Genomic DNA, 27,568 nt, shown 5'->3' with positions numbered 1-27,568 from the left:
AGCCAATGAACTTGGACTTTTTCTCCCTCCTGTGTTTTTATTAAAAAAACTTTTTAAAGTTTAACTTATGTTTTTCTTAACTATCTCAGTGTTGTGGTTTAGGCCATGGAAGGTTGACTTCCTTCCAGAAAGGCATTTCCCACCCTGAAGTGAGATACTGTGATTGTTGCTCCAGAGCCTTCTGGATCTGAACTTCAACGAGTTAGGTTCCCCCAAGGGTCACTGCACCCTGTTCAGACGCCCTCTCTCCTCCCACCATGGCCCTGGCTCTCTCCTCATCTTTAGGAGGTACATGTTCTCCTTCAGGCTTTTTTTCTTTTCCTCTCGAGTTAATGCTCTTGGTGGCTTTATATTCCCATTGTTTCATCTTGTTGATTTTCCCCACTTATGAATCATGAAGATTAACCAAAGTCAAGATAAAGTCCTGATTTACCACATAGTAAATACTCAAGAAACCTTTGTTGACTTTTATTTCTTTTAAGCGAAAGGGACAAGTTAAAGTAGAGGAGGCACCTTCTTCTCCTTACCCACTCCTAGCCATGTTAGGACTTTTTACTATGTTGGACCACATGAAACTGTGGCTATTTGATGTTTTCAACTACAGAAATGGCAATTTCATATGATTCAACGAACACCGTACTGCTAAGCAGCTGGGCATTCTGTTTGCAAAGAGTTCCCACACTCATTACTAGGTGACCAACCAATGGTCCTGGTTAGCCCAGCACTGAGGGGCTCCCAGGATCGGAGATTTCAGTGCTACAACAGGAAAAGATGCCAGCAAACTGAGACTAGTTGCTCACCCTCGTCGGTATACTACAGTCCAATTCTGCTTTCTGTGATTTCTTATTTCCTAAATGTGTAAAGAAAAAACTGTCCAAATTTATCATAAAAATATAATCGTCAGTAAGATTTACTGAAGACCCACCATGTGCAGACACCTCAGTTAATTTGTTTAATCCTTCCAATAATTCTATGAGGTAGGAGCTCTTCTTATCTCCATTTTACCAGTGGGTGAAAGGAGGCACAGAAAAGCAAAAGTTGCCTGACTGGGGTCACAGAGCTTGCAGTGGTGGAGCAGGGAGCTGAGCGCAAAGAATCTGAATCCAAAATTAGTGCTCAAAGGAGAAATACTCACTTCTCCCTTCCTTGGGTGTCCATGGTTTCTGCAAAGTCTGCTGATGAAAGTGGTTTCTGAGGAAAAGGAATGGATATAGTTTTCTCCATCCCTCTCCGGCTTTAGTCTTCTTTTTTTCCCTCCCACTTCCACACCCTGGATATTTACTTTCGTTACAGCCACTTAGCCTTGGTCATGCTACTGCCTAGCCCCAACCTGGTAGCATTCTCGTCACCTTGTCCCAGGTGCACACGCCCGGCTCTTAACATGAGGTGCCACCCTCTGTCCACTAAGCCTGTCCCTCACCTCTACCTGGACCACCAGTCCCTACAAAACAGTTTCATATGTGGCCCATACCACCCCTTGGCTCTGCTCCCACTACTAAGGGGCAGAGGGGAGGAGGGCTAAGCATCAGGAGATGGGCCTGGTGCTAGATCTCGGAGAGTGTTGAGTCTTAAAAGTCATGCTAAGCAGTTTGGCTTTTATTTGACGGACAGTAAGGAGGCAGCTAAAGTTGATGGGCAACGGCAGAAGCACGCTGTGTTTTAGAAAGGTAAGTCAGGAGGTGGACTGGGGCAGGGAGTCTCTAGGATTGCTTTCATTACATGAGAGCCGGCAAATTCTGATGCAATAGCGCTCAGCGTATACTGTGTGGCACCAAGACAACTAGTCAATTAGATGAAAAAAATCATCCTAATCCAGTTACATCAGCCTGTGATCATGTTCCCTGATTTTCACTCTCCTAAACCGATAGGAAATGCTAACAATGAAAAGACACAAGTTGTCAAGTTTGGTCAAGTGTCAATTAAATACTTTTCGCTGTACTGGATCCTCCTGTGCTCCCATACGTCTAATATGTTTAGTTAAAATGATAGTCTGTTAATGTTATGTTAAGGCGTAGAAAGGAATGACAGAACATATTTCATGCTATCTATGAACAATGGTGAAAAGCAAAAATGAAAATGTTAAATCTGTGAAGAGGAAACAGGTCATCACTGTTCTGGGTATATTTGTGGATTCCAAGTAGATTTGCCTAAAACTGCATGGAAGGAGTTTCAGAACTGGAAATGTAAAACCCTACTTTAAAATAAGAAAATATCTCCCCAAATAACCCTGGTCCCTAATATGGGGTAGGTCTGCTTGAGATGAATGCAACAATTGTCCATGTCCACGTCCATAGTTCCGCAAGGGTGCCCAAGCCCTTCACCGCACAGGAAGCTTGATATATATTTCAACACATAAGATAACATATACTTTGCACTGAGACTTCCTTGCTAAGTTCAAGATGCTTACAATGGCTGCCAACTCCTAATATTTCAAAGACTGTCTACATTAATATCTTTCAAAGCCCCAAACCTTGGCAAGGAACAAAAATTGTTTTTGAATCTGCTTCAAGAATTAGTATTAGAGAATAGGAGGTTTTCCTCTCAGCAAATTGAAGCTGAATAAATTGTTCTCTGTCTCCTTAGAAATGGAACTGATTGCTGGAGGTGAGCACGGCTGGGAGGGGGCAGCATGCAATGCTGGGGAGGGGTGTGTGTGGGCTCAGAGGGGCCTTTGTTCTCTTAAATTGTTGGCAGATCTGTTTCTTTAAACCCAGTGTAGATGCTAAAATACAGGAAGTAAGTATATTAGCTTGGAGTTACATTAAAGACAGCTGGAACTGCTGGACGATTACTGCCTATTTTCTTTGATTACTGCGTGCCCACAGAGCAGCCTGCTCCCAAGCATTTCTGGGCGGTTGCTCACGTCCTCGCCACTATGACAGGTGAATTGAAACAATCCTGTGTAGACCTGCATTCGGGCTATTCCTTGGAACGAGACAACAAGCCCAAGAGACATTTCCTTGTGGCGCTTCTGACGACTGCTTTGTCACTCCCTGCCCCATACAAGCAGGGATTCTGTGGTTTGATGGTTTGGTGCCGTTACCCCTGTGGACTTAAAAGACCCAGACTTCAAAGCCACCTGCCAAAAGCTTTTGGTAATGGCTTTGACTTTGTTATTTTTTCTATTTATAAAAATAACATAATTCTTGTAGTATACCAGTAAATATAAAACAGAATAATGAGAGTAAAAGAAAATCTTACTGCCTAAAAGCAACCACTGTAACTGCTAATACTTTGGCTTTTTTTTTTTTTTTGCTGCTCTGTGGCAAACTGCTTTTCTTTCAAATCATCACTTCTCTTTGCCTTTTAGAATATCATTATATTCCCAAAGAACCAACACAGTGTCTCCATTCCTGATCAGAACAACTAATATTTAAACTAGTATTTACCCACAATTCCAGGATTTACAAATGTATGCTAAGAATTCATTGCATATTACCTGAACTTGGCATTTTTTTCTGCTAGTATTTCTTAGCTATTTTAATTTAGTCAAGACTAAACTGTGTGTGTACAATTTTGTATCCTGCACCATCTACTTGACAGTTACAAACTAAGCATCTCCCATTAATTTTAAGTCTTCTTCTTTGTTTTGTCATTACTGGCCAAAGAGATGTATCTAGATCCATCTACTTTTCTGCTCTTACAACCTGTGGATTTTTATCATTTCATTCTTTCTTATTTATATATCAGATTAAATCAGATGCCACAACAATTTATTGGCACCATCTAAGTGAAAGGGTATGTTTTAAAGGGATAAAATTGTTCTTCATTATAGACCCAGAAATATGCTCTTAAGGTTGTAATGACGTTTGAATGCTAATTCCTAAAGTAAAAGAAGAAGTGGTTCCCCAAGAGACTCACAGAGCAAAGAGAAGATGGTAGGGAGATGTGAAGGATGAGATCCATATGCTACTTCAGCATTCTAGAGAAAGCATCCACCACTAATCTGACAGAGCCAGGGTCCTTACTTGTCACTTGCTATGTGATCTTAAATATGTCACTCAACAATCTGAGCCACAGAGGCTTCATCTGGGAAATGGGAGAAATAATACTTACCTCATGCAGGGACACTATTTAGCATGTAATCGACGCTTGTTGGAGCTCTGTCCTTACTATGCAAGATGGGGTCTTTTTCATAATGGATTTGTGTGAATTTAAACAATATAAAAATAGACAAATGACATTTTCAAAAGCCTTAAAAATATAAGAACCAGTTCCTTAACTGCATCCTCCTTTAGCTAGCATTTTTTAGAACAGGTAGCCATATTTTGGCTAGGCTGACAATTTCTTTTGACATCTGTATAGCATTCAGTATACTTTGTTCATCTTGGTTGAGTATGGATATAGGTCTCAAGAAATCTAATTCCATTCATTGGTCATAATGACGGGCACTCTGGAAACCCAAACGATTAGTATAGATAGAATTCTAGGGTCTTGTTTCAGAAAATATATGCAAAAACTGATTTTAGTACAGTCAAGCATTTTCGAAGCAACTATATACGTATGAAGAAACAATGTGGCCACCACACATTCTTCCCTGATTATTAAAGCTGATCCGCTTTCTCCTCTTTCTGCACATTCTCCAATCCCATGCCACCCTTGCCTTCAGCTTGACTTTGATACCTGAGACTGTTAGTTGGATGGGGAATCTATTAACCTTGATCCTTCATCTCAGTTCAGCCTCTATCCTTTTCCTCTCCTGTGAGAGCAGGGACTTGGATCTCCTAAGGGATTTCGGTCATCTTCCTCCCCCCTGTGTCTTCAGCCTCTTGATCCCTTCTAGCTATTTCTCCTCAGCACAGGGTTTTTCATCATAGACAACAGATACATTCTTCAATCCACCTCTTTACTTGGTTTCTCTGAGACAGTCAGTCCCCTCCTGGTCTTCCTCCTTCTTTCTGGTCTTCTCTTTTCAGTCTTCCATCTGCTCTGCTAAGGCATCCATTCCCTGGACCATCCATGGAATTCCCTGGTGGTCCAGTGGTTAGGACCTGGCACTTTCACTGCTGTGGGCCCAGGGTTCCATCCCTGGTCGGGGAGCTAAGATCCCACAAGCCACACAGTGAGGCCAAAAACAGAAGAAAAAAAAAAAGGACCCCCTCAATATCATGTCCTTTCAGCATATCAAAGAAATGTAACATTATTGTTAGATTTCATTGTTTGACTTGGGTAAAGGAGACATCTATATTCAACTCTTTCTTCTTTTTACATAGCTTATGTGGCAGAAGTCAAAATAAATATATGTACCATAAATATTTTGTTTCTTTCTCATTACCCTCTTACCTTAGATATACACAATACACACAATCTTGTCATGATTGTTTGTCTTTCAATGATGAATAATTGAGAATCCCTATGTGCTAGACATTGAGGGGATTACAGAAAAATATAATGACAACAGTTACCCTTCATTGAGCCCCTCATATTTGCCGGAAGGTTTACATAACAACAATGTTGCACAGTAAGTATTAAATTCTCCAATTCTACATGGAATAACGTTGAGGCTTCAAGTTTTCAACTTCACACAGCTTGCAACCAAAGAGCTGGGATTCAAGCTGTATCTTTATAACCCAACACTTTCTTTTTATGACTCGATGTAACAGTTCCTAAGACGTACAAATTATTAGGAGGGGTGATTACTGGGGTTAGCTTTGATAAAATTAATTATACGGGTTTTTTAAATTTATTCATTTGTTTTTCTAAAAATTAACAAAAATATGAAGTTCTTCAAATTTGAGTTTTGTGAAAAGTAAAAATAAGTCACTCCTATCCACATTTTTCATTTTAATTTAGATATCAGTTTTTTCTTACCTTATGAAATTGTGCGTTTTGGAAGCAAAGATAAGCATTATATTAAAATACATTCAGAAAAGTTAAATGCTGGCCTTTCGCTGGTCACGCCTAAGAGCTGTAGAGTAGGAATTTTTACATGATTCAGGATGTGTTGAAGCTGTGTCTCCCTGACAGTTCATTAATTATTGACATTTTCTCTTTTTCTCTCCATGGAATTCTGGGACTGGAAGAGACCCTGTTATGTAGCCCCCATATGAAAATAAGCAATGACCTGAGAACCAAATGAAATCCGGACAGGCCCAATGAGAATCAGGTGTGGGTAACGAGAGGCAGGCAGTTGGCCTAATGAGAAACTTTACAGATCCTGTTTCTTTCTATGACCTTTTTTCTATTTTTCAGGATAATCTTTTAGGTTGTGTTTTTACTGAATTTTTAAGCATATTTTCACTTATGCTTTCTTATATTCTTATAAGTTTCTAATATAGTGAATATAATGGCATGAAGTGGCAAGGTTGTGCCACCGTGTAGGTAAATATCCAGGGCAGTGTTAAAGTAGCACAGGGAAATCCTTGTTAGATCTGGTTGTTTCTATGCCACCCTGGTGCCCAGTCTTTTCTGACCTTGGAAGCTGGTTATAATTGGAGGGAATACTAGATGCTTCAGGTCTTTCTTCTAGGTCAGGAAAGGCAAGAAAGGATGATATATGAAGACTCAGATGAATTGACAATATGATGTAGAGGAGGAGTTTTATGGCTGTTTCCAAAATCAATGGAAAAGAAAGCTGGGACCAATTAAATACCTGTCATGGGCATACAAGGGAGAACTTGTGGTGCACATACTAGGTTTTGACCATTCCTATGTAACAAGACTGTAAATTTCTCTATCCAACTATTATTTCCTTGAAAATAAGAATTATGTTTTATTTCTTATTGTATCCCCAGTGACTAGCACATCTTTAACATAAGGCAAACAGTCAACCAATATTTGGAAATAAATGGGAATTGAATTAAGAGGATACAAATAATGATTTTAAACTATTTTCAAGTCTAATTTCTGGGCTAGACTTGTCTCCTAAATAGTTCTTACATGTGAGCTACTATATCTACAATATCTCAGAAAACATTGGTGGGTTCTAGGTGGGGAAAGATGTATCCCCTGAGAAATTTAGACTTCAGGCTTGACCTTATGAGAGTTTATGGTTTAAATTTCTACTGCCTATGATATCCACAATACCCAAACTTAAGATATAAATTAAAATGTGGTCCAGGTTGGAAATATGTGTGGAACAACTGGCAAAAACAAAGCATCTTTGGCAAGCCACATTCTAGACAAAGGCCACAAAGATGTCACCCAAAAAAAAAAAAAAATTTTACTTTATTTTCTCATTTTTGCTTCCATCTTTTTTTTTTGCGGTATGTGGGCCTCTCACTGTTGTGGCCTCTCCCGTTGTGGAACACAGGCTCCGGACGCGCAGGCTCAGCGGCCATGGCTCACGGGCCCAGCCGCTCCACGGCATGTGGGATCTTCCCGGACCGGGGCACGAACCTGTGTCCCCTATCGGCAGGGGGGCTCTCAACCACTGCACCACCAGGGAAGCCCCAAAGTAAATTAGTAAAATGAGGCACAAACAGATCAAAGCATTTTAAATTTAAGTTATTGAAAGGGCGTACTAACAGAAATTCACTTTACATAAGATATGTATGTTATAATAGAATGCATAACTTCCAACCCAGTGGGAAATAAAGAAGGAAAAAAGTCAATCAATACAAAAGCAGGCAGGAAATGGGAACAACAGCAACAAAACCCCCAAAGCATAGAAAAGTCAGAGTAATTTGAAAGGAGACAGTAGAAATAAAATCAAATACATTAATAGTGACCAAAACTGTAAATGGACTAAACTCATGAGTTAAAAGGAAGGGACTGTCAGATTTAACTTAAAAATTTTTTAATTGAAGTATTATAGTATACATAGGATAAATACATATAAGTGCACAGCTTGCTGAATTTTTGTGAACTGAGCTCAACTGTGTAAAGAGCACCCAGGTCAAGAAGCATTATCAGTACCTCAAAAGCCTCTCTAATGCCCCTTACAGTCACCTCCCTGCTCTTCCCCAAAAGAGTAACCACTATCTTGACTCTAACAGCATAGATTAATTTTTCCTTTTATTTCAGAAGACTTCTAAAGTACAAAAAATAAATAAAGGAAAAGTTCGATCTATTTGACTTCACTAAAATAAAGAACATTTGTTCATCAAAAGACATCATAAAAACAGGAGAAAGGCTAGTGATAAACAAGAGGAAATATTTGCAATTTGACATATAACTACCAAAGGATCATATATTCCAGAATATATAAAGAATTCCTACAGATCAATAAGAAAAAGATAAACTACCCATTGATTTGAAAACTAGACAAAGATATTAGATATTTCATATGAGAAGAAATCCTAATAGTCATCAATATATCACAAAATGTTCAAATCAGTGGTCACATAGGGAATTCAAACCATTCTACCAGGGTGAAAAAAATTAACATATATAATTGAGTGGTTAAGAGTACAGATTCTGGAGTCAGCCAAGCTGGGTTCAAATCCCAGATCCACATACGTAGTTATTTGGTCTTGGGCAAGTTACTGTACTTCTTTGGGCTTTGGTTTCCTCATTTATTAAATGAGGCTATTAATTCTTCCTACCTCGTAGGGACATTAACCTCATTAGGATTATTTTATTTGTTTAGGCCAAAATCTTTGTGTCATCTTTGACTTCATCTTTGGCCTTCAGCAAATCATCTCACTTCTATTTTAAAAATATACTCAGAATATTCTCTCCTCTCACCAGCCCCATCAATGCCACTGTAGTCCAGGTTCACTGACATCTCCCACCTGGACTATTACAGTAACCATCAGACTGGCCCTTCTACTTCATCACTGGCTTCTATTTGCAACACAGTGGCAAGAATGATGGTGTTAAAGCATAATCAGAACCATGTCACTCTGTTGCTCAAAACCCTCCAGTGCCTCTCATCTTCCCCAGTAAAAGCCAAAATCCTTCACTAAGTCCTTCAAGTTCCTAGAGCACTGTGTTCATGGCTCTCATTCTGATCTCTTGCATTCTACTTCTCTGTTCCAACCACACTGGGTTCCTTGATATTCTTCAGAGCCTTTGTGTTGCTGCTAGCTCTAATCAGGCTGTCTCTCTCCCAAATGTCTACCTGGCTTGCATCTTCACTTTTTTTTTAGATCTTTACTTTGTCTTTACTTTAAGTCAGTAATAGTTTCATTGGACACTATCTAAAATTTCAACATCCACCTTGATAATTATTTTTCAGCCTCCAGTGAGGGGAAACCAAAAACCAAAAATAATCCGGAGCTATTGAAATTTCTGGGACAAAGTCAGTGAGAAAAAGGGGGTGGTTCAGCCAACACACTGAATAACCCCACTTTTTCCTACTTAGCTTCCTGTCTTGGCCACGTGGCACGTCAGATCATTTCTGACCTCTGCACTTTCACTCTGAATATTTCTCCATCAGGTTTTGCCCTCTCCTGGGGGGAGGGGGGGTCGTTAACTCTCGCCTTCATTCTTGCAGGCAAGAGTATCAGGACTTCTGTCTAACAGCTGTGGCTCTCATCTCCCTGACAGCAGAGTGAACTACTTGGAGGGGAAAAAAAACCTTGCTATTTTATATCTCCCTTCCTGCTTTATTTTTTTAACCTTAGTTCATATCACTAATATGCTATATATTTTAGTTGTTTATCTTGTTTAATGTCTCCTCTACAGAATTGAAGTTCCAAAAGGCAAGTGTTTTTGTCAGTTGTGTTCACTACTGCATTTCCAGCACCTAGAATAGTGGCTGGTACATAGTAAGTCCTCAATAACTTTTTGTTGAGTGAATGTATAAATGAATGAATGAATCAGCGAATGCCTAGTTTGGGCAAGAGTGTGGAGCAACTGGAACATTTACACATTGCTGGTGGGAGGGTAAATTTGAGAAGCAATTTGACTGTACCCATAAAGCAAAAGATCGATGTCCCTTCTTACCTAGTAGTTCCACTCCAAGTAGATACTCTCTGGTTAAGTGCTTCATACCTGCATCAGGAGACAGGTACAAGAATAGTCAAAGCTCCACCGTTTATAAAAGCAAAGAACTGGAAACAACCCAAATGTTCATCAACAGTAGAACGGATAACTGCATTTCCATTTCTTATATCATACAGCTGGGAAAATGAATGAATCAGAACTCTAGCAAAACAACACAATGAATCTCAAAAACAAAATATTGAGCAATATATTCAATGTGATTTCATTTATATAAATTTGAAAAACATAACAACAAAATAATATATTGTTTAGAGATATTAAATTTTGCAGAAAAAGTATAAAGAACAAGGCCATAAGGTACACAAAATTTAGGATAGTGATTACCACACAGACAGAAAGGAAGGGATGGGATCAGAGGAGCAGAGAGCAATTCTGAAGTATAAAGACCATGCTCTTTTTCTTTAACAGTATGGGGAATGTGTAGACATATGTTATATTATCTATTTTTATATTTCATAGCTATAAGTATTCCACATTGTCTACTCAATATATAACAAGAATAATTTTAAACAAAAATCTAAAGAAAATGGTTAAAGAAAAAGATAGGCTATTCATTGAACAGTAATTCCAATTGGTCAATAAACATGAGAAGTTGCCCAAACTCTCTATTAATCAGGGCTACAAATAAAACGATAATAATATAATATTCATAAGATTGGCAAAAATTTTTAAAGTTGACCAGGCTAGGTGTTTTAAGGTTTTAGGGGACCAGATATTCCAATAAACTGCTCATGAAAAGGTAAAAAATATACTAATTTAGAGGGCTATTTTGTAGTATCTATTAAATTAGTCATATGTAAACCTACAACCAGCAAATTAAAAAAATGATACTATATTTTCCTTCAGCATATTTTCTAAATAATACTGTTTTTGAAAAACATGTACACAAAATATATTTTAATGAGAATACCTTTCTAGAAAAAAAATAGACTACATGGGATGGATGTGGGAGGGACTTAATACTGTTTTTGAAAAACATGTACACAAAATATATTTTAATGAGAATACCTTTATAGGTATTCTCATTAAAAAAAATAGACTACATGGGATGGATGTGGGAGGGACCAGGAGGAATAGTCAAAGGGGACTCTAGCATCTGAAATATTCTAATTATTTCTAAGCATATTTATGTATTGTTTGTTTAATTGTATTTTATTTTACCAAAGAAATACAATTAACGCTGCACATCAAAATTTGCAACTAATTAAATGTAGTATTGAAATGAAATTAAGCATTTATATCCTTTAATGTTTATGTTAAAAACTACAAAGGGGCTTGGCCCGTGAGCCATGGCCGCTGAGCCTGCGCGTCCGGAGCCTGTGCTCCGCAATGGGAGAGGCCACAACAGTGAGAGGCCCACGTACCACAAAAAAAAAAAACTACAAAGAATTTAAATTTAATGAGTAAAAATATCAGTTTAAGAATTAAGAAAAGGAACAAGCAGAACAAGTCCAAAGAACAAAATTAAGTAAAAAATAAAGGTAAAAGCAGTAAAAAGGAAAGAAAAAAGAAATGGAAAGCAAAACTATAATAGAGAGGATCAACAAAGCCAAAAATTGTTTCTTTGAAAATAACCAATAAAATGGACAATCTGGATAAGGCCAAAAAAACCCAAAATTAACAATGTTAAAAAAGAAAAGGAGGACATTACCATAGGTGCTGTGGAGGTTAAAAAGATAAGAAGATGTCATGCACAATCGATGCAAATAAATCTAAAAACTTAGGTGAAAAGGACAATTTCCTAGAACCATATAACTTACCAAAACTGTTTGAAGGGGCTCCCCGTTTTTTGTTTTCCGTTCCCCTCCCCCTCCCTTCCCCGTCCCGGACGACCGGATCCTGAGGAGACAGCTGCAGTGGCAGCTGCTGAGTTCTCGGTGAAGGGTTTTCATTTCTCCCATCCCCTTCTCTCCCCACCCCATCCATTAATATTATTCTTTTGAAGAGTCTTCGTTGTCAAGCTGCCAAAGTGGAGAGTGCGATGGTAGAAGCGGCTGCTTCTCGCTTCAGTGCTTCTTCGGGCAGAGGAGAAGTAAAGGTGCACCTCAGCACTACCCCAAGACTGCTGGCAACAGTTCCTGGGGAAAACCCTAGGGCAAAACGCTCAGAAACGGATTCCTGCATCAAGCACTAGACGAGATGACAACTCCACAGCAAACAACTCTGCAAATGAAAAAGAACGACAGGATGCAATCTTCAGGAGAGTAAGAGGCATACTGAATAAGCTTACTCCTGAGAAGTTTGACAAGCTATGCCTTGAGCTCCTCAATGTGGGTGTAGAGTCTAAACTCATCCTTAAAGGGGTCATACTGCTGACGGTGGACAAAGCCCTAGAAGAGCCAAAGTATAGCTCACTGTATGCTTAGCTGTGTCTGCGATTGGCAGAAGATGCACCAAACTTTGATGGTCCAGCAGTAGAGGGTCAACCAGGACAGAAGCAAAGCACAACATTCAGGCGCCTCCTAATTTCCAAATTACAAGAGGAATTTGAAAACCGAACCAGAAATGTTGATGTCTGTGATAAGCATGAAAATCCCTCCTCCCCGCGGAGGAGGAACAGAGAGCCATTGCTAAGATCAAGATGTTGGGGAACATCAAATTCACTGGAGAACTTGGAAGGCTTGATCTTATTCATGAATCTATCCTTCATAAGTGCATCAAAATACTTTTGGAAAAAAAGAAGAGAGTCCAACTCAAAGATATGGGAGAAGATTTAGAGTGCCTCTGTCAGATAATGAGAATAGTGAGACCTAGGTTAGACTATGAACGAGCCAAGTCCTTAATGGATCAGTACTTTGCCCAAATGTGCTCCTTGATGTTAAGTAAGGAACTGCCGCTGCAGGAGACTGTAGAGTTGAGAGAACACCACTGAGTTCCTCACAGGCTTTTCTTGACAATGGACTAAAGATGATCAATCAAATCCATCAAGATGCATTAAAAGATCTAGGAGTGTTTATTCCTGCTCCTATGGCTCAAGGGATGAGAAGTGACTTCTTGTTGGAGGGACGGTTCATGCCACCCAGGATGAAAATGGATAGGGATGCACTTGGAGGACTTGCTGACATGTTTGGACAAATGCCAGGTAGTGGAGTTGGTACTGGTCTAGGAGTTATCCAGGATAGATTTTCACCCGCCCTGGGGCGTCATCGTTCAAATCAACTCTTCAGTGACAACGGGGGACACATCATGCCTCCCACACAATCGCAGTTTGGGGAGATGGGAGGCAAGTTTATGAAAACCAGGGGCTAAGCCAGCTCTACCATAATGAGAGTCAGGGACTCTTATCCCAGCTGCAAGGACGGTCGAAGGATATGCCACCTCGGTGTTCTAAGGACAGCTTAATGCAGATGAGATTAGCCTGAGGCCTGCTCAGTCTTTCCTAATGAAAAAAAATCCAGTGCCAGATAACTGTGATTCCTCCTATAGTGCACAGCCACCAGGCACTCAGACACCACCTCTGGGACAGACACCTCAGCTTGGTCTCAAAACTAATCCACCACTTATTCAGGAAAAGCCTGCCAAGACCAGTAAAAAGCCACCACCATCAAAGGAAGAACTGCATAAATTAACTGAAACTGTTGTAACCGAATATTTGAATAGTGGAAATGTAAACGAAGCTGTCAATGGTGTAAGAGAGATGAGGGCTCCTGAACATTTTCTCCCCGAGATGTTAAGCAAAGTAATCATCCTGTCACTAGAGAGAAATGATGAAGATCAAGAAAAAGCAAGTTCTTTGATCAGTTTCCTCAAACAGAAAGGGATAACCACAAGTGACAACTTCATGCAGGCTTTCCTGAAGGTACTGGACCAGTGCCCCAAACTGGAGGTTCACATCCCCTTGGTGAAATCATATTTAGCACAGTTTGCTGCTCATGCTATCATTTTGGAGCTGGTGAGCATTTCAGAACTAGCTCAACCACTGGAAAGTGGCACCCGTTTTCCTCTCTTCTTACTTTGTCTTCAGCATTTAACTAAATTACAAGATCGAGAATGGTCAACAGAGCTTTTCCAACAAAGCAAGTCAATATGCAAAAAATGCTCCCAGAAATTGATCAGAGTAAGGACCGCATATTGGAGATCTTGGAAGGAAAGGGACAGTTTCTTACTCCCACTCCTCCAATTGGAGAAGGAACTGTTAAAGTTAAATAAAGTTGGATCCATCTCCTCAAACCATATATAAGTGGATTAAAGATAACATCTCTCCCAAACTTCATGTAGATAAAGGATTTGTGAACGTCTTAATGACTAGCTTCTTACAGTACGTTTCTAGTGAAGTAAACCCACCCAGTGATGAAACAGATTCTTCCTCTGCTCCTTCCAAAGAATAGTTAGAGCAGGAAAAACAACTGCTTCTTTCCTCCAAGCCAGTAATGCAGAAATTCCTTCATGATCATGTTGATCTACAAGTCAGTGCCCTCTATGCTCTTCACGTACACTGCTACAATAGCAACTTCCCAAAAGCCATGTTACTTCACTTTTTTGTTCACTTCTATGACATGGAGATTATTGAAGAAGAAGCTTTCTTGGCTTGGAAAGAAGATATAACCCATGAGTTTCCAGGGAAATGCAAGGCTTTGTTCCAGGTGAATCAGTGGCTAACCTGGCTAGAAACTGCTGAAGAAGAATCAGAGGAGGAAGCTGACTAAAAAAACAGCCAAAGCCTTAAATCATGCAAAACATACTGTTGCTATGATGTAACTCCATTTGACCTAACCACTGCGAAAATCTATTCTGCTGTAGCATTTTCACAATATTTAAAGCAGAAGCACGTCAGTTAGGATTTCTTTCTGCGTAAGGTCTTTTTGTAGTGTAATGTCTTAATCATAGTCTACCATCAAATATTTTAGGAGACTCTTTAATGTTTAGATAGTATATTAGCAGCATGCAATAATTACATCAAGTTCTCAAGCAGAGGCAGTCTATTGCAAGGACCTTCTTTGCTGCCAGTTATCATAGGCTGTTTGAAGTTAGAAAACTGAATAGCAACACTGAATACTGTAGAAATGCACTCTGCTCAGTAATACTTGAGTTGTTGCAATATTTGATTATCCATCTGGTTGTTACAGAAAAATTCTTAACTGTAATTGATGGTTGCTGCCATAATAGTATATTGCCTGTATTTCTACCTCTAGTAATGGGCTTTATGTGCTAGATTTTAATATCCTTGAGCCTGGGCAAATGCACAAGTCTTTTTAAAAGAAACATGGTTTACTTGCACAAAACTGGTCAGTTTTGAGAGATCATAAATGCCCTTGAAGTGGTCTTTGTGGGTGTGAAACAAATGGTGAGAATTTGAATTGGTCCCTCTTATTATAGTATTGAAATCAAGTCTACTTAATTTATCAAGTCATGTTCATGCCCTGATTTTATATACTTGTATCTGTCAGTAAACATTGTGATACTCGAAAAAATAAAAAACTGTCTGAAGGGGAAAAAGAATTAAGTAGACCTGTAATCATTAAAGAAATTGAATCAGTTGCTAACAATCCATTCACCAAAAAAAAACCAAGGCCCAGATTGTTTCATAGGTGAGTTCTATCTAACTTTCAAGAAACAGATCATTCAATTTTATACTTACCTTTTAAGAAAAAAGATAAAGGAGGAATGCTTCCCAAGTCATTTAATGACACTATTATAATACTCCTGAAATAACAACCAGTCAGTGGCAGTAATAAAAATGAAACGTGTGTGCCAATCTCACTTATGGACATAGATACAAAGATTGTGAAAGCAAGATCAGCAATCCATATTCATCAGTGTAAAACAAAAGTACGTTAGGACTGAGCTGGGTTTGTCCCAGGAATGTAAGTATGCTCTAATATTAAAATGTTGTAAGTATAATTTGCCACATAAACAAATGAAAAGAAAATATCTCAATAGATTTAAGAAAAGCATTGGATATGAAAGATTCAACAAATATTTATTTTAAAAATTCCTGGCAAAGTATAGAAGGGAAGAATTTCCTTTATCTGATAAAATGTATCTGGTAAAAAGCCATAGGAAACATCATACATGGCAATGAACCTTCAGAAGTGTAATCCCTTTTAAATTGTTTAAATATTCTTCTTTTGATGTATGTTTTGGTTGTCTTCCATATCTTTTTATTTTTTTATTTTTTATTTTTTTCATATCTTTTTATTTTAAGGAATGAACATCTTGATGTAATCTATGTATACTTGTCACATTATTTGCTTAGGAAAAATTCCAAGAAGTAGAATTGTTCAGATAAAGGTTTTACATCTTATAAATTTTATTATATTTCTCCTAAATTTCCATGAAGGAAGATTGTGCAAACTTACAGTGACACAGGCAATTCCTTAGAGTTCCCTTTTTATTCACTTTGTTTATTCAATAGATATTTATTGAGCATTATGATATGCTAAGCTCTCTGCTGGGAGTTGCTGTTCAGTGACAAACATAACAAGTGTGCTAGGCGCCCTTCTGAAACTTACAGATTAGTTTTGGGGTCATCTGTATATCTTCTTAAAATTTATTTATTTTATTTATTTTTGGCTACGTTTATTTGGGTCTTCATTGCTGTGCTCGGGCTTTCTCTAGTTGCGGCGAGCAGGGGCTACTATTCATGGCGGTGCACGGGCCTCTCATTGAGGTGGCCTCTCCCGTTGCGGAGCACAGGCTCTAGGGGCATGGGCTCAGGAGCTGTGGCTCACGGGCTCTAGAGAGCAGGCTCAGCAGTTGTGGCGCACGGGCCTAGCTGCTCCGCAGCATGTGGGATCCTCCCGGACCAGGGCTCGAACCCGCGCCCCCTGCACCGGCAGGCGGACTCTCAACCACTGCACCACCAGGGAAGCTCTGTATATCTTCTTTAAGAAATTGCTTGTTTGTGACTTATCTATTTTTCTGAATGTTCGGTTTGATTTTCCAGAAGTCAAAATTCTAGGATATTTGGCGTCTGAAGTATAAGGGGTACAAGGAATGAAATCTCTTGGGGTACAGTAACTTTGTTTTCCAAACCAAAAATAGAATAGAGGATAGAAAAGCACAATAGTACTTAGATGGGGACAAAATAACGAAGTGTCTGAAAATAGATCGGTCCTCAAAAGTCTGAAATATATGATTTCCTCACCCATGGAAAGGGAGGAAGTGCCACACGCAGAGAGGCCGAGGGCATAGGCCATAGACAACCTCATATCCCCAGTTTTGCCTTAAGCAGGCTTTTCAGTAGTTTGATTCAAATTAAACTCAGAAACCCCTATGGAGGAGAACACTTCAATACCATTTATCATTCTCAATCAGCAACTTTAACTTTAAAAATAATACAAAACTCAGTGATGACAAGATAGCAAACTAGCTTCAGCTGCTGGCTCCTTCTTCCCAAATGAAACCTGGAGAAACTACATGATTGAGAGAAAACATGGAACCAAGCAAGTAATAAAAACTATAAGAACACCTGGAGAGGCCAGAGGTGGTCAAAGTGGTATGAAGGATGGCCACACCTGCACAGCAGCGAAAGCAGGAGTCGGAAGAGAGAATCAGTTAGAGATTTTAACTTCTGCACCTGCCTCTTGCCCTTATTGTTTTGGGGTTATCTTCGCCCGCCTCATTGCAATAGCCTAGAGCATCCATCGTGGTAGCCCTGGAAGTAGCATCTGGGCAGTGAAGAAGTTGATAAAAGTGCAGGATGACCAGTTGCCCTGCCTTTGAGCATCCTCTGTCCTCCATCTCCTGTGCCTCCAAACCCTCAGGATGATGGAAAATGACCTAGAGAGACTCTGCCTCTTCCCAGTGTTGCTATGTTCTAAGGGTTTAAGGGTGAATCCCTGACAGACGAATTACCAGAGGAGTGAAACCAATTCAGTTTTGGGGGGTGATCCAAAGTTTGATGGTGCTGAGGGCTTCCTCCACCCTGGAGCTCATCCCTGCGCATCTCCTAAAAATCACTGAAGGAACTCTAGTGTGTGTCCCTCGTAACATTTCCTCGTAACATTGGCAGACAGGATTGACCCCAGGAAGATATGGGCTCACAGGCTAAAATAACAAAATGCCCAAAAAAGCACAACCACTTAAAACAGAGACCCAAATCTGGACATAGACCAAAAGAAGCAAAACTATTGGAAACGGCACGCCAACAATTTAAAATACGCATAATTAGTATCCTTAAAGAGATAAAGAAGAATATTAGTAATTTGGAACAGGTACAAGATGTTGGAAAAAATAATCAAATGGAAATATTAAATACAAAAAAGTGTTAAAAGAGAGAAAAACAGGCTCCACTTTTATCTAAAACAAAATTAGCATCAGTCAATTAATGGAAAAGTCAGTTAAAGCAAGGAGTCATTTTAAAATGACACAAATACCTCCAACATTTAATCGTCACTTACATAAATGCATATTAATTTGCCAATCTTTTGATAAAGATTCAATGCTTTTTCTTTGAATCTTAGGGTTCTAGGATGCCTTTCTTGCACAAAGCACACCCAAAATATATCTACCAGAACTTCCAGTTTCTATTTCTGTGTCTTTAGTTCAGAGCCAAGAATTAAAGACATCAGCAAAGCATATACATTAAGAATTTTTCTGTATTTAAACGTTTTATAGTTGTCCTGCTTACCACTAATTTAGTATCATTTTCTATGCAACTAAATTTTACCAAGTTTTTTCTACATATTTAACTTAGTTTTGAAAAACATCAACTCTTTCTTTCATAGTCACACTTAATCTACGTAGTTAAATTAGCAATTACAAATACCAATTTAAAGCAAAGATAAACAGACTCTGGAACAAGTGGAACTGACTCTCATTAAGCCTAAAAATTTATGTGGTAAGAAGGAATGGAGGGTTAAACTAGAGAGTAGAGACTGATTAAGATCTTCTAGTGCATATCTACAGCTGAGTCTTTCCCTCGGTATTTGAATATGATTTGTTTTGCATACAAACTCATTCTGAACATCATTGAAAATACACATGTAGCCCAAGAGAACTTTCTGTGGTAACTCTGAAATACCCAAAGAGTTTGGAACAAAAATAAAATTAGCTCCAAACCACCAAAGTAAGTCAAAGCTAAAACTCATACAGAATCGATTTATGCATACCTGGTTTTTGTGTGAAAATATAATTCCCTTCCTTGGAAACAAAGAGAAATACATTCATTTGCTGTAATCATTCATAATTTTTGACATTTTACTTATATTGTCAAGGGTGTGCAGTAGCTTCCATACAAAGAGGCTTCAGGGAGGGGGCTTTATAAATCTTGCTGAAAAAGAAGCTCTACAAAGTTAATCGGTGTAAAATAAGAGTTTTCTGGAGTTCAGTACAAGCACTGACGATCTACATTCACTACACTTTAACTCTCCATTACAAAGAAACAAGTCAAGCAAACTTAATTTTCATCAGCTATTGATTTAGTGATATTCGTGCCTTCATAAAAATCATTTGGCAGCTGTTTTCTAATTACGTGGCATTATTCAATTGTCATATATTTTTGTCTCATTTTCATTGATTTCTCTGATTTATAAAGACTCTTTCACATGTTCCAATTTCTTATCATGTTTAGCACAATGTTCTACTCTAAGCTTCAAACCTTCTATTGAATGCCTTTCCGTAATCCAATCCACCATAGTTCAGAAATTCAATTCAAAATCTTCTTCCTAATTAAAATGCTTTTTAACCCTTCGTTGTGATATTTTCTTTGTCAGTCAAATCAATGAACTCTTTAACCATCTGGAAAACAAAAAATTAAGAGTTTGAATATTACTATTTACATATAATATAAAGTTGTGTTATATACTTGTATCAGACTTAAAATCAGATTGAAATACATAAAAAATATATACCTCTTTACATTCTAAATTGTGAAAAACCTACCTCCATGTATTGTACAAGAGATGACCTCAAAGCAAAAGGAAAAGTTGAACAAAGTTTGGTCAGGTTAGATAGCAAATCAGTTGAATTAGTCTTCAAATTACTTTCCCTCAAAAATAGGAGATGGGGTAAGGGTGGTAAAATAGTTTTTTCTGAGAAGTTCTGGTTACTGTCGTGCCATTACAGTAAATTATTCAAAATTATCTAATTCAGAAAGTTTATCAAAGGAATTCAAACATGATAGATGCACTAACATAAATGCCAGTGTTTATTAGGTGTAACATAACATGAAGCAAAGGATCTCTGGAAATTTTCAAGCTAGCTTTACAACTAAGTGTTATTCCAAACACATGCTTCAACTTCTCAGTCTGAAATACTGAGGCAAAGCCTTTCTCAGTGAATACTGGTTTGGTTCTAGTGTTTTGCATTTGTCCTGATATTCTATGCATTACATTGTGAAATAGCTGATCATAAAACAACACTGAGTAATGTCCTTAATCCTAGGCATTTGTAACACTTTCATCAAGGAAATGGGGTGGCAGGAAGAAGTCGAACACAGCTCACAGTGTTTGGGGCTCAATATACTGTATGTTGCCAGTGCCAAATCTTCATGTAGAAAGAGCACAATATTCTCATGGTGGATGGAGCAGTATATCCTCAGCCATGTTGTGGGTGGTTGTCACTCAGATCAGTGGCAAGGGCTGGGGTATTGGTATTCAACTCAGAGACCTAAAGAAATGACATCATTAGAAATCTTCCTTTTTGTGTACATTCTTCACACTCCCCCTCAAGAAAGAATTCAGCATAGGCTAATTATAAAGATAAAAAGACACACAAGATGAATAAGAAAACAGATTAAGAATAGCTAAATGAAAAAGTAGAAGAAATGGGATATTGACCTTTAAAATTTTTGATAATGTGTGAAGTGTGAATTTTTTTATACCAATGCCTAACAATATCGATGTTTCTCTTGGTTTTTTCATTAAGAGATTTTTTTAAAGCATGGTTTTAATTTCTTCAAAGAAAACATATTGTTTCAACTAGCTAATTTATTTGTCGGCCAAACCACGGAGAAATTATGTCATGCCATCTCTCTTTTTTTTCCTAAAGGCCAGTACTATTAGATTTGCTGAGAAGATCCTTCTGGAGAACGCTTATTTGAACATAATTCTGGTTACTCTAGCCCCCCAAGCGTTTGCAGGTATTCTAGACTAGAGGCTCCACATGCCAACCACAAACTCCTAGCAAAATGTTTACTTTCAAGACTAACAAGACTGTAGGATGAAAAATGGCATTTGCTGCCTACACTGTAAAATTGCCTGAACTGCAACTCTTCTGATAGAAATCCCCTTTCTGCCGGTAGAGCAAAGCTGTGTGGGATAAAATGACACCCTACTTGACTTATTTTTTTTATGAGCTAAAGAAGTAGAAGTAGGAGAAGCAGTTGAAAGTGATAGAGAATGAAATTTCAGCTCAACGTAAGGAAAGATTTTCTTACAGTTACAGACGTCTAAAAATGCCATTTGCTTCCTTGGTAAGTGGTGAGGTTTCTGCCTTTGGCTGTGTTCAGTTATAAGCTGGAGAGACCGTTAACAAGAGTGTTGGAGCAATCAAGCATTGGCTAGATGTCTAGACTGCATACATCACAAGGTGACTCTACCTTTGAAATTCGTGTTCCTATATTGTGGTGTGCCTGTGTATGTGCATGTGTGTGTGTGTGTGTGTATGTGTTGAAATTCATCAAAATAGATCTAAGGCCAGTCTTATTTGGTGAACCAATATTCCTGATCAATATCATGGTAATAAGAACTTTGAAGTTGCAGACTTGAGAAGTTATTCTTAACGTAATAGTGTATTAACTTAAATGCAACCTTACAAAACTCTACACTTTTACCTTAATAGCCCCCCAAAAAGGAAGAATCAAAACTGGAAAACCTCCAGAAATAAGAACACTATTATCAGTGTTTACTGGCTAAAGTAATTTAGCAAATTCATAGAAAATAACCTTCCCCTTAAGTTATAAGCTTAAGGATTTCAAGAAAATCTGGCTATAGTATTTATTCAGTTTAATGAAGCTCAGTTCCTTGTAGCTGTAACTACATTTATTTCCTATATTAGCTTTACTTGCTTAATGATGCCTATTCATCTTCATAAAATGTGTTCTGTTGTGTTTTTATAGGCTGTGCTTTTGAAATTCTCATGTTTTTAAAAAGTCTAATTAAGTTTAAAAGAAAACAATGAAAAATGCAGGGGACGGGAGAGAGCTGGGTAGCAGCCAGGAGTGCATAAGGAACCCAAGAATTCTCAAACAAAGAAATATTGAGTGGGCCAAAAGTTTCATTTGTTTTATTTTTCTGTAAGATGGCTCTAGTAGCACTTAGCTGTCTTTAACTTCATTCGAAACAATGTTGTTAGATTGTATGTGACAGCTGTCATATCAGCATGCATTTTAAAAAGACATCAAAGTTGGTGAATTTTTGTGTAGCCATTTTAATATTGAAGGTGGAAGAAAAATAGCAACACTTTCAGCATATTATGCTTTCTTATTTCAAGAAAGGTAAAAACGCAACTGAGATGCAATAAAAGATTTGTGCAGTATATGGAGAAGGTGCTGTGACTGATTGAACGTGTCCAAAGTGGTTTGCAAAGTTTCGCACTGGAGATTTCTCACTCGATGATGCTCCATGGTTGTGTAGACCAGTTGAAGTTGATCGCGACAAAATCGAGACATTACTTGAGAGCAATCGATGTTATACCACGCGGGAGATAGCCGACATGCTCAAAATACCCAAATCAAGTATTGAAAATCATTTGCACCAGCTTGGTTAGCTCAGTAGAGGAGCTCTCTGAACCTCCTTTACTTCAGGGCCTGTATAGTCCTAACCTTGAAGAATCTGATCTTGGATTTGGAGTCCACCTCCTGCAAATGGGGCAGAGACATTGCATGAAGTTTGTCTTATTTTAGGCCATAGATAGATACATAGATACCTAGATACATAGAGATATCAAGATATATATATGTATCGTAATATATATATAAAGCCATATACAATCATTATATAAGGCACAGTGAAAAGTCCAGAATTTCTCTAAGGGGAAAGGGGTGAATGGGAAGGAGATTTGTCTTGAAGTTACAAATGCATGGCAAGACCTTTGTTTTTACTTTTTGTACTTTGAGAGGAGGGAAAGTGTTGGAAGAATTGGCTTGGGTGAGCAGATGGTAATAGACATTGCAGAGGGATAAGTATCCCCTACTTCAAGTCACCCCCTGCATCCACTAGTTGGGTACAAGGAAATTTACCTTTCGGGTTTCTTTACTTGAAAAACAATGTTGTTGGAGTCACAGATATCTTCCCTAGAAGATATCTAGGGAAGAGTTGCTCTGATGATCAAACAGGATGTATATATGTATGAAACTATACTTTGCAGACTGTAATGTGTTACAAATATTCACCAGTGACTATTATTACAAACTTCTCGCTGTCCCTGAACCTGAATCTTGTTTAATGGAGAGGCAGCCTAGTCTGGCAGAAGTGGCATGTGCCTTGGACAAAACTCAGGACAACTCAGTTCTTCCCTTTATTGAGCTTTACGTGGGCAAATGCATTACTATGGTTGAGTGCAATTTCCCCAACTGTAAAATAGAAATAATATTATCAGTTTATGAGTTTTCTTTTCATAACGACATGAATTGCTAAAAATGTTTAAAGTAAGCAAAGCCTTTAACTCATTCCCTAGCACAAGTTAAGTCCTAAAAAAATGAGTCCCATTAGCATTATCACTATTTTAGAAGTAGTAATACTGATTTTATTACAGTGTCCTAAATCTAGACGAGGATCTCAAAGGATTGCACTTGTACTTATTTGTAACTATAGATCTTCGGCTTTGTAAGGAGAGGCTTCACTCTGGGAACCATGACCTTGACTGGCAACAAAGCTTTCAGATCCCTTATGTCCTGGTGGTAAAGGGCACAGGTCTTCAGCACAATTCAGGTCCTATGCTACCTGTAGAGCCCACAGGAATTATTGGGTTCACCTTGAACAGATTTCCTCAGGACTTGGGACTAAGCAAATATTAGAATCCCAGGAGCAAAAGTTTATAATTTTAATAGAATATATGGTAATGTTTGTTTGCAAATCCCCCAATATAGGAATAAAAATTGTTTACTTGTACTCCAGTTTGTTCAGAATAGTTATAGATACACCCAATAATGTATAAAAAAGTGAAATCTGAGATATTCTCTAAAGAAGCCTCCCAGTTAGCAATAAGGGTAAATTTTATTAACAAACAAACAAAAAATTAATCCCAGGACAAAAGTATGGGGAAAATAAAAGAATATAGTTAGTTCTTTCTTTCCTTTCACTTTTATTATAGTTTTGTAAGTTCTTTAAAATCCCAATTAAAATGAATTTCAGTGCATTACTTGGCCAAGTAAATGAAAGTCAACATGTTGAAACAAACTTTAAGTCAAATAAAAGCCATATTGAGGAGTTCATGTGAATTTAATTAGTATTAGTAAAGCAGGGTATAGTGAACTGCTGTAATATTTCTGTACATGAACCACAGTAATATGGTTGTTTCATTCTTTTACTAATAGGAGAAAAAGTCAATCACAATTAGTAATAAACATATTTTATAAAACAGATATGACTTTTTCTTACTTTCTAGTAAGTACAGTAAGTTACACCAACTGAAAAACATAGTATCAAATAAGTCTTTAGAGAACACGGTTTGCTGACCAGATTATGTTGTTTAACATGTAAATTGTTACCATGAACTTTCTGAGTTTTTAAACACAGATTGTCCTCTTATGCAGTTTAAATATTTCCCTAGTCTTGCTTGCCCTATTAAACGTGCTTTTTTGTCCTAAAGAAAAGCTCTGCTAAGCAAATATTACTTTTAACCTGGGTCCCCTCCACAGGCTCCCAAACTGTGAATTAAGGGAAATAAAACAAATGTTGCTTACTGTACTGGATAAATAAAATGTTGACTCAAGTTATTTTTCATTGACCCTGAGTGGGAAGGAAGTAGATTCGAGGTTATTCATATTAAATACTGAATTAACCAGTTTGACATTTATTATTATTATTGGTTTGGGGGTGGAGTTTGTTCTTTTTTCTTTTTTCCAAAATTGACCAGTAAATCTATTCCCTCAGTAATTGACTACTCTGGGCCAGACTCAGGCAATGAAGGTTTAATGGTCAAATTGGTTGCTTCTGTCAGCTTGGCCTTAAGGTACATTCTCTTTCTGAAACACGTCTTCAGGAGATTTTTGCATGTGAAACACAAAGTTAAATTTGCCCACATATTTTCATTAAGTGCCCTGAGAAGGAAGTTATTATGAAGCCTATTCATTCAGAGGAATGTTGTTACATGATAGAAGTAGACAAAGGAGTGCTAATCAGTGCTGCTGCCTTGCTATGAAGGGAATCTTTTTTAAAATGCTAACAACCATCTACAATTTAAAATAAGTGAGTCTATTAGATTGTCAAAGGTTTTTTTTAAAATTGATAAAAATTAATTTTGGCAAGAGTGTGAGGAAAGGGCGGCCTCTACACCATTATTAGAGATGTAAATTGGTATAATCTTTCTGAAGGGCAGGCTGGTAGTATGTTGAAAAAGAAAAATTAATATATATCCTTTGACAGAAGTAGCCCAGATCTAGGAATTTCACCTAAGGAGTAATCACTCAGCTGGGGAGAGAGATTTGTATAAAGATGCTCAGTGCAGCACTGTTTATAAGGGGAAAATCTGAAACAACCGAATGTCTAATAATGGGTAATAATAGATACAGTGAAATAAAATTGGGTATGAAGATACAAAGGGATATTGTGCTGCCATTAAAAATTGTTCAGTAGATTGAGATTTATTGCCATGGAAAGAGGCTTGTGAAATATTACTGAGTTAATTAAAGTAAATTATATAAAAATACGGTCAGATTTATGTAACATTGTGCATGTTGTCTATATAATCTATGGATTTGTGAATAAAGAGATCACTGAAAAAGATGTTCCACAAAAAGATAAGTGCTTTTTTGGTTGCTGTTTGTATTTTCCTGCACTCAAGAACAACTTTTAAAGAAAATAAGAAAAAGATTAGATAAGAATGCTTGATAACTTCCTGAAAGTAAAAAGATGAAGAGTTGGAGCTTAAGCAAGGCTAAAGAAGGAAAACATTTGGGAAGTATTTTATTCCACTTTAAAATTTTTGTTATAATTTAATTCAGTTTTTTAAGCTATGAAAGTAACATGTTCATGGTAAAAAACAAAATTTAATAGGAATGTCAAACGTCTGTAAAGTGGAGTGCAAGTTATGTGTATATGTATATGTTAATACACGATGGATTCATACGTGTACAGACATATCCTTTGTTTCCTTAACTTACTTTTTTTTTTAATGTCTCACAATCAGAAGTCCTAACTCCAGCTAATAACTGCTGAATTCATCACACACATTTCTGAACCAAACATGCTGGGCTGAGCGTGGGGAAAGAGGTGGACCCCAGAGGCAAATTGGGGTATGACCACTAACAAGAGGCTGAATGGATCCTAGTCAGCAAAATGTCCCCTCTAGAGTAAAATACACTTGGGATGGGGACCGGAGAAGGAGAAGCCCTATGAATTTAACCTTGATATGTGATTATTAATGTCAAAAACTGGATAGCTGCTCTGGACTGAATGTCTCCCCTTAATCCCCTTCAAATTCGTTTGTTGAAGTCCTAATCCCCAATGTGATGGCATTTGGAGGTGGGGCCTTTGGGAGGTAATTAGGTCATGAGGGTGAAGTTCTCATGAATGGAATTAGTGCCTTCAGAAAAAGAGACACAAGAGAGAAGATCTCTCTTCCTCTCTGCCATGTAAGGATACAGCAAGTAGGCTGCTGTTTGCAAACCAGGAAGAGGACCCTCACCAGAACTAAATCAGCCAGCACCTGGATCTTGGACTTCCCAGACCCAGAGCTATGAGAAATAAATTTCTGTTGTTCAAGGCACCCAGTCTATAGTATTTTATTATAGCAGCCTGACATGTTATGGCAGATTAAGACAGCAGCCAAATCTCACTTTTTGAAAAAGTAAAGACATAATGAGATAGAAAAGTGTCCCCCATCTCCTACACTTCCCCCTATATTTTCAAGCTGTCTGTGGTTATTTGAGTGACGGTGTTTGTTTAGATGGGCTGGCCTAGAATGTAAAGTGAGTACTCAGGATAATTGACGATCACTAACCCTTGCAGAAAGACCATCCTGTACCAAAAGAGCTGTGTTTTTTTTTTTTTAATCCATTCTTTCTATTACTGGTTTTAAATAATGCATCCGACAAGATTCTGCTTTTCTTTCTGTCAGCTGTCGGTGAACAGGTATTGGGCATTATTTGTGGGGCTGTAAATACATTACATGAAAAAATAATGAGTCCTTAAAAAATCAAGAGAAATGTCTCCAGAGACGTCTACCTAACATGGTGATTTATGTAGGTCTGGGAAAGAAGTTTCAGAACTTCCAAATGAATAGTCTGGATCATAAACTAATATCTCTTCTAAATCTGCCTTTGCTGTAGCCCTTGGACACATTTCCCTTTCACTTCTAATCTGGAAGTTGGAGAATGTTTTTCTTGTTCAACTTAAATTGTTTAGTTAATGGTCTAAGAATAACTCTTGGGGGCATCCCTCAGCATAACATGTTATTACTCTATCCCTCTGACTGAATTTGATGTCTCGATTGTGTTCTTACTGAATTAACTGATCCCTGGGATTAATCATTTCCATTTTACCAGCTAGAGATTATAGACATTTAATGGATATACCTACATCAGTCAATTTAATGAGTCGCATTGTCTGAAGTTTGAAATATACTGATTATT

The 27,568-nt window shown here is 37.9% G+C and overlaps 1 protein-coding gene and 1 pseudogene across 1 annotated transcript in view; both read left to right on the top strand.

The window, feature by feature from the left end:
* LOC112415844 (eukaryotic translation initiation factor 4 gamma 2 pseudogene) overlaps positions 1 to 14,537 on the top strand; it is a 29,931-nt pseudogene extending 15,394 nt beyond the window's left edge.
* The window catches only part of SLC9A9 (solute carrier family 9 member A9), a 532,106-nt gene that overhangs the window by 294,126 nt on the left and 210,412 nt on the right, over positions 1 to 27,568 (top strand). The window lies entirely within an intron of this gene.

Source organism: Neophocaena asiaeorientalis, unplaced genomic scaffold, assembly GCF_003031525.2.
Source record: "Neophocaena asiaeorientalis asiaeorientalis breed wild unplaced genomic scaffold, Neophocaena_asiaeorientalis_V1.1 scaffold118, whole genome shotgun sequence".
NCBI lineage: Eukaryota > Metazoa > Chordata > Mammalia > Artiodactyla > Phocoenidae > Neophocaena > Neophocaena asiaeorientalis.
Note: the sequence above shows the minus strand (reverse complement) of the source record. Positions and strands in the feature narration are given on the sequence as shown.